This window comes from Phascolarctos cinereus, unplaced genomic scaffold (assembly GCF_003287225.1).
Source record: "Phascolarctos cinereus isolate Bilbo 61053 unplaced genomic scaffold, phaCin_HiC Scaffold_1;HRSCAF=81, whole genome shotgun sequence".
NCBI lineage: Eukaryota > Metazoa > Chordata > Mammalia > Diprotodontia > Phascolarctidae > Phascolarctos > Phascolarctos cinereus.
In genome coordinates, this window is record NW_027555514.1 from 100,481,247 (window position 1) to 100,489,951 (window position 8,705).

The window sequence follows — 8,705 nt, forward strand, 5'->3', positions numbered from 1 at the left end:
CATGTCATGTCCTTATGGGAGATCTATGATCCCTAGGTTGTCTTTATGTTTCCTGTCTTTGAGATCAGTATGTTTTGCTTGGACAGTAAATATATTTTCTTTTAGTGAAATAATAATGGAATATTATTGTACTGTAAGGAATGATGAATGTGATAAATATAAAGAAGCATGGAGAGAGATACGTGAACTGATACAGAATGAAGTAAACAAAATTAAGAAAACAATATACATAATGACTACAACAACGTAAACTGAACTAAAAACCACATAAACAAAAATTTATAAAGAACATGCATGGCTCAAAAGAAGAGGTATAAGAAGATATTCTCCCTGCACCCCTTCACAGAAGTTGGAGGTCCGTAAGTGTTGCATAGTGCACATATTTTCAAACTTTTTCAAGGTAATGATCAATTATGCTGATTTTTCCTTCTTCTTTTTCTTTTCTTTTCTTTTCCTTTTTGTCTTTTAAAATGCTATTTATCATATGGCATAGATCTCTGGGAAGGGGGAGAAAAGGATACTGGAGGAAACTATAGTGAGGCAAAAATCCCTCCCTCAAAAAAATAACAGCATATTAAAAAATGCAAGCAAAAAGACAGTCTCTGCCCACAAGCAGCTTACTTCTTAATGAGGCAAGATAAAATATAAAAATCTAGAGGAGGTAGGGAGAAACGTCCCTACTCCAGATAGTCAGAAATAAAGCCCAGAGAGGAATGAAGTACAAAAACAACGCTAGCTGATATTTATATGGCACTTTAAGACTCACAACATGCTTTACATTGATTATCTTACTCCTCACTAAAGTCATGAGAGGTAGGTGCTATTTAATAATAGCTCCCCATTTTAGAGATGGAGAAAATAAGGCTGAGAAATGTGGAGTAACTTGCCCCAAGTCATATAGATAAATAGCTAAGAGAGGAATTGACCTTAGGTTTTCTCGACTTCATGTCCGGTGCTCTATCCACCATTCCAGGGTGTCCAGGACTGGGGAGGTGATGTCTTACTCTACCCTTCTTTGTTCAAACCACATCTGGAATGTTATGTTCAGTGATGGGTGCCAAAAGTTAGGCAAAGCAATGGGAAATGGGAAAATGACCAGAGGAGAGTTACCAAGATAGTGAAGGACCTCCATGTCATGCTATGTAAGGAGCAATTGAAGGTATTGAAAATAGCCAGCCGAGAGAAACAAAGACTTATGGGAGGAGGGTAAGGGAGTGCACATGCACCCATAATATAATAGTTGCCCCCAAATATTAAGGAATGAGGAAAGGAATGGACTTATTCTATTTGTCATCAGAGGATAGAAATAAGAAGGAGTGAAAGATGCAAATGACAAGTTTAAGTTTGATATAAGGAAGGACTTCCTAACAAACTGATTCAAAAGTACAATTGGATATCTTAGGAGGTGGTAGGTTTCTACTCCCTAAAGGCCCTCAGGCCTTCAAGTAAAAGCTGGAAGATCACATATGTTCCATTTCTATAATGTGACCTTGGGCAAGTATCTTAACCTTTTCTGGCCTCAGTTTCCTCATATGTAAAATGATAGGTTAAATAAAGTGACTTCTAAGGTTTCTTCAGGCTGTGAACCTGTGACCCTTTGATCCTGTGTTATGAGGGTATTCTTGTTCAGGCGTCATCTGAACTAGACAGTCTCTGTATTCCCTACCAACTATGAGATTTTGTGATTCTGGGATGTCTTATAATATACCCTCTGTATCTTAGATGATTTTCTATGGCTAGACTATCTGTAAATTACTGGGTGTTTTATAATGTGTGCCTCCATATGTAACTGTCTGGTGAGATTTGCAGAGGCAACAGTTTTTTTCTCCTCCTGACAGGAGGATGTAATGGGGTCTCCCCAGGCTGACTCTTGTCTAATGTTATAGCCCATGATATCAGGGGATCAACCAGTCACTGAGGAAAGCCTCAAGGTATCAGAGTCCTTTTGAGATGTAACTGGATTCAGCTATTACATTGGAGATATGGACTTTATTGAAGGATAGAGCCATAGAGACATGGATAAGATGACTGATGATGTCATTGACTAGAGAGAATCCCTCTCCACCGAGTTTTTGGTGGCTGTGAAAAAAAAAACACAAAACGTACTACCAGCAGACAGCCTGATGCTGTGGGACGCAGTTTGCAAAACCAGGGATGTTGGGATTGCTGCCCACACTTACTGTGTCTATATCAGAAAGTGTGAGGGAAAGGAACCCCAGAGGATGGATTCTACGTGTAGGGAGCTTCAGTCTAAAGCCAGAGTTAAGGCACCCGTGAGGCCTCAGCAGATCTTAATGATAACACTGAAACTTCAATTTCACCACGGGCTGCATGAATTTCAATGGAAAATGTTTCCTAACTGGTGCCTTTCAGAAGTCCCACTCATTTTTGCTATTCTCTTTTGACTAAATATTTTGCTATATGCCTTGTTGACCATTAAGAACGTATATTTCTAAAGGGCGGAGACTGTTTTTTGCCTTTTTTAGTATTCCCAGTGCTTAGCCCATCACCTGGTACCTTGTAAGCAGGTATTTCTTATTGACTGATTGACTAACTAGTTTCTACATGATCTGGGAATAGAGACTGTACACCACATTGGGGGTGTTAAGTTATATTTACAAAATTAATATTATCCAGTCCTTCTCACACTGAAACTAAGGTAATAAATGTTCAGAATTTCATAAGTAACACTATTGGGGTAACACAAGAACTTTAAACTTAAATAGATTTTAACAGCTTATGAAAGAACTTTCTATAGACATTTTATTTGAGAAAACTCATTGCAATCTGAATGAATTTAAGGTTAGAGTCAGATTTTCGATGTTTTACACCCTTGGTGTACAGAAGCAAATAGCTGAGCCTTGAAGAATTCCTACAATTAGGATACAGAAAGTGAAAAAATAAATATGCAATGATTAAGTTATAGAAGATGTTGAACAGAGAGAAAAAGACAAAGATTGTATACTGTCTGGGAAATCATCCCCTACTGCATGTGCTAGAATGTATGATGTCTTTGGTCTAGACTCATATGGATGTCTGTATGAGTCTTGTGGGGAATAGCTATCCACAGCATCCAGTTATGCTAGTTATGGTATTTATTATGTCAAACAAATATTACTTAAGAGTCTCAAGAGGTACTTACCCTTGACACTGGTCAAGTCAAAAAGTGTTTATTTTTTTTCAACAAGTATTTATTAAGCATCCACTATGTATGAGGCACTATGCTAAGCACTGGGTCTATAAATTAAGACCAAAAATAGTTTCTTCTCCTAAGGATCTAACAGTCTACTAGGGAAGACAACATGTAAATAACTATGTACAAACAAAATAAAAACAGGATAAACTAGTGTTAGAGAAATTCTGGCAGGAAAACCAGCCCTTGTACTTGTGAAGTTACTACATGAACTGTCTATGGAGCTGCTGTGGAGCTAAGGAAGAGATTCGGTACTGGATGCACGATGGTGGTGCTCTTGGTTGAAACCCTAGGGGCGGAAAGGTTGATATGAGACTCGAGTGGGATAAAGGTTTAGTTTGCAAGTTAAGCCAGGTAGTATAGCAGAAAAATTTTGTGGACTTTGAGTCAAGAAAACCTGAGTACAAATCCTGCCTCACATACTTAGCAGTTGTCTGTCCCCAAGTCATTTAGCCTCCTTTTTCTCATTTTTCTCACATGTAAAATAAAGGCATTGGACTGGATAGTCTCCAAGGTCAATGATACCTCTAACTCTGTGATTCTATGGTCTATGATACCATAGTCCAGGGGTGGGGTACTCGCAGCCTCGAGGCCACATATGGCCTTCTAGGTCATTGGATATGCCTCTTTGACTGAGTCCAAGTTTTACAGAACAAATCCTTTTATTAAGGGAATTTGTTCTGTGAAGTTTGGATTCAGTCAAAGGACCATACCTGAGGACCTAGAGAGCTATATGTGACCTTGAGGCCACAGGTTCCCCACCCTTGCCATAGTCCAATGAATTTGGATAGAGTGAGTACTAAGACAAATCTGAAAGCTGTTATGTACATTCTGAAAGAATGACTGTAGAATTATGAATCCTAGCACCATTTTGTATGAATCTACATTTTATTAGTCTCTGCTAGTAAATAAAAGGTTTGGGGGGAGGGGCAGGAGGGAAACAGCAAGAAGAGCCAGTGTCTGGGATGTGGGTGTAATATTTTGCTTATATATATTAAACAACTGAAGTTGATTTTAAGGGGCAATTATTAATGAGTAATCCAGAAATTATTTTTCTGCACTCCCCTGAGAAAACAACATGTCTCCAGATCCCAAAGGGTAAGTGATTAAAAAAGGAACCCATAAATGCTTCTTAATAGAAAAACAAAGAAATTTAATTTTAAAATTATGAAACAAAAAAAGAGAGAGAACTATGACAAATAGTCAGGAAGCAAAGAACATGAAGATCAACATAAAAGGGAGAAGCAGAATGTGGGAGCCCAAACCTAATTGCATTGAACAGCAGTCAGATTAACATAAGGAAAAGGGGACATTTCCCAAAGGTCCTGGATATGAAAGGCCCATAAGCTTCCTTTGTTATTAAAAAATAATTTCCTTTCAAAAAATATCTTAATTGTATTATTACTTCTCATTAAAAAGATCTATATTTGTACAGGTGTAGAAAGTCTCCTAGTCAATAAAGATTGCAATCCCTCTATTTCTTACTATATGGTTTCATGAACTGCTATTGTCAAAATAATTCATACATATAACTTTCAAATATATCTTGCATTATAAGAACACAGCTGATTATATTTTGTGCTCTACATGTCAGCACCGAGGCTATGAATAGCAGCAGAACTGGTACTAGCAAGCTTGGTCAGCATTACACTTAGGATAATTAGCTCAGCAAGCCACAGGGCTGCCTTGTGTTGCCATTGTGAGTGAGGGTGTGTCACAATGGGTAGCATGAGATTGAAGCATTAGGAAGAATGCTGTCTGTTACCAGTAGCAATTAGACTAGCCACAACTGTGAAGCCTTTGGCAAATTTGATTGCTTGTTGAGGGAGATTCAGACCCAGTAACGCTTTGAACACAGGAAGAGTATTTCTTTATTGTTTTACATCTTGGGAAGGCTTCCCACATGTAGCTGTGTATATATGTTCCTTACTTGGTACACCATTCCATATGAAGGCAGGGAAGGGAGTTGTGTTTTGTATCTGCATTTTCCCTCATCTTGGGAATCTTGAATGTTAACGACTGTACTTCATAGCTTCTGGTTAAGTGGAAATCAGCCTTTTGGTACAAGTGACTCTGTGAGTACCCCAGTGTCTGATAAACCCCCAAATCCCAGTTACTGGGGCAAGAACTCACTATTTCACAAAAACTCTCAGGAAAACTGGAAAGCACTCTGGCAGAAAATAGACATAGACCAACATCTCACACTATATACCAAGATATGTTTTAAATGGGTATGTGACTTTGACATGAAGGAGGACATTATAAACAAATTAGAGAAGTAAGGAAGAAATTCTCTGTCACATCTATGGGTAAATGAAGATGATCAAACAAAAGACAAAAAGAATCACAGAGAAATTTGTGTCTCAGAGGGTTTCTGCAGCTATCCCAGCTGAACCATAGATGAACTAGCCCCAGTTCAGTACAGCTGGTACATGCCATCACAGCAAAGAGGGCGTTTCAACTCTAGAGCTAAGCAAAGATTATTCAAATGTCAGAAATGAAAAAAAAAAGCCAATAAGATTCAGAATTAATGTTAAAATATTAATGAACAATTTTATAGCATAATAAAATAAGTAACTAAAAATCTAATAAAAGTAACAAAATCAGTGCAGCTAAAATTAGAGGAGAATTGGGCAAATGGGAAAAAAATTCACAACAGTTCTCTATAAATTTTTCATTTTTAAGATATGTAGGGAATTGATTCAAATTTATAAAAAAAAAAGAGCCATTCCTTAATTGATAATGGCTGAACAAGTTGTGGTATATGAATGTAATGGAATACTGTTGTGTAATTAAGAAGTGCTGAACAGGCAGATTTCAGAAAACCTGGAAAGACTTGTTTGAACTGATGCAAAAAGAAATGAGCGGAGCTAGGAAAACATTATACACAGTATCAGTACATCAGTAACATTGTGTGATCAACTATGAATGACTCAGCTCTTCTCAGCAACACAATCATCCAAGACAAATAAGTACAAAAGACTCACAAAGGAAAATGCTATCCATATCCAGATACAGAACTGATGCACTCTGAATGCAGATTGAAGCGTATTTTTTCACTTTATTCTTTCTTATGAATTTTTTCTTTTGGTGTGTTTCTTCTTTCACAACTGTGACAAATATGGAAATGTTTTTACCTGATTGTGCATATATAACCTGTATCAAATTGCTTAGCATTTTAGGATGAGGGGAGAGGAGGGGGGAAGAAAAATTTGGAACTTAAAATCTTGTAAAATGAATGCTAAAAATTGTCTTTACATATAACTGGAAAAAATATTATTTTTAAAAAAGTGTTGGGAATACTGTTCAACACAATGACTAATCATGATTTTAGAGGAAAACAGTCTATCCCCCCCCCCCCCCATAGACAGATGGTAGACTCAGAGCTCAGATGAAGGGTTTGTTGTTGGGGTTTTTTTTCTGACTTGACCAATATGGGAAATTGTTTTGCCTGACTATACATGTTTGTAACAGTGGAATTTTTTTTTAAAAAACTTTCTCAATGGGAAAGGAATAGAGGCAGATGGAAAGGAGAGAAGGAAGATCTTGACTGAAAAAAAAAAATTTGAAAAGTGATATTGTAATGAAAACATTCAGAGACAACCCAAGCTACATTTCTGATATCGCAATTTTATAAGACTCTAAAAATCAATGTCAGAACTATAGCTAAATGTAAATATTGCAAATATTGTTGAGTCTAATGATAGTATGAGTGGATATCACTCTGAATGTACATCTTGACCACAAGTGTTTGCTCTGAATGTGTCCTTGTACACTTCTTTATGTATGATCCAATCTGCTGGTGGATGTGTATTCTTGTGAGAGAGTGCCTCAGGTTTGAAGGGCGAAATGTTTTGTTACTACTTTGTAACTACTTTGTTATTCCATTAAATGTTTTTGTTCTGAACGAATTGTGTTTTCTAGCTATCAGAGGTAAACATATCAGTAGAAAATTATGAGCTATTGTTTTTAGCAAATGCAGATCCACAGAGTACCTTGAACCTGGGATAGCCTTCCTAGTGGGACCTGTCCTGCAAGTCGGGGTAGGGGTGGAGAGTATATCTGAATGATGCAAATATATTAACTATTAAGATAAAAACAACATAAAACAAGAAAAGCCCAAAATTTAGTTTTTTCAAGAACAAAAAATTTGAGCATATTTAACAACAAAAAACAACAATAATACCTAGCATTTAGATAGCACTTACTATGTACCAGGCACTTGGCTAAGTGCTTTACAAATTTTATCTCACTTGATCTTCACAACAACCCTAAGAGGTAGGTGCCATTATTATCCCCATTTTGCAGTTGAGAAAACTGAGGCAAACAGAAGGTAAGTGACTTACCCAACATTACACAGCTAGTAAGTATTTGAGACCAGATTTGAACTTAGGGCTTCCTGACTCCAGATTCAGGCTCTATTCATTGTACCATTTCACTGCCTCTCTAACACATAAAGGTCTTTATTCCCTATAACACTGATCCACTATATTATATTTAGCTACTTCAGCTGTATTGTGTGTTGTCAGTATCAATTTAGAAAAAAGTGAAATATTTAAATTGTATTTTGATTATGAAAACAGAAAATACATGATGGCATAGACAACTCTGTAAGAAATGGCCTTTGAGATCCAGCCCATTGATAACTGAGACAGGGTCTCATTCAGCCATAATGATGAATTTGAAAATGAATTTTGTTGGACCTGTGCTACGGAGAAACTGCATTAGGTCTGAGTCTGTCCAGAGACAGAGGCAGAGTAAGCGAGAGATTTCTGCCTCCCCACCCCCTTACTGTTGTATCTTCAAAGAAAGCAAGGCTTTTTAAAAGCTAATTTATGTTAATTGGATATAGGGAACTAAGACGTTAGCCACTGAAAGCTAAAGTGGGAGGAACACACAAGAACAGGGACTTAAGCCAATAGCACCGGAGAAAGTCTACTACACTCAGGGAACTCTGAAGGGGAGAGGGAGCTGCCCTTTTTCAGGAGAGTGAGACCAGAGTGATAGATAGCTACATTTGAAATATTTTACTTCCTTGCACCAAGAACCATTGCAATACTTTTAGAAGTCATTGAGATGTGCTCTTTAAAAGTTACACCTTTTACACACTTTCTTGGAAGAATGTCCATTCTTAAAAATCACAGAATTAAAAATGTAACAAAAAGGAGATGAAACACATGTAAATAGAATGAAATTAATTCAGCACTCGACTTACAGAGAACTAACTAAAGGCGGTGAAATCAGTTCAATTCAACCAACATCAGATATTCCAAGTCAGCCTAATGTCCACAGAAGCACAAAACACGTCAAAATTACTTCTAATAAATTTCATACCACCACTTGCCATTAGACCTCAAACTCTGAAATGCTCTACTTGGTGAAAAGACTTCTAATATGATCCAAAGTGATAGAATGTGTCTGTTTCTGAGCAAGATCCTACCTAAATATAGCCTGATTTAATAAGACTATGTTGGCCACAAAGTGATGAATGCTTTTGCTACTGCAAATCATG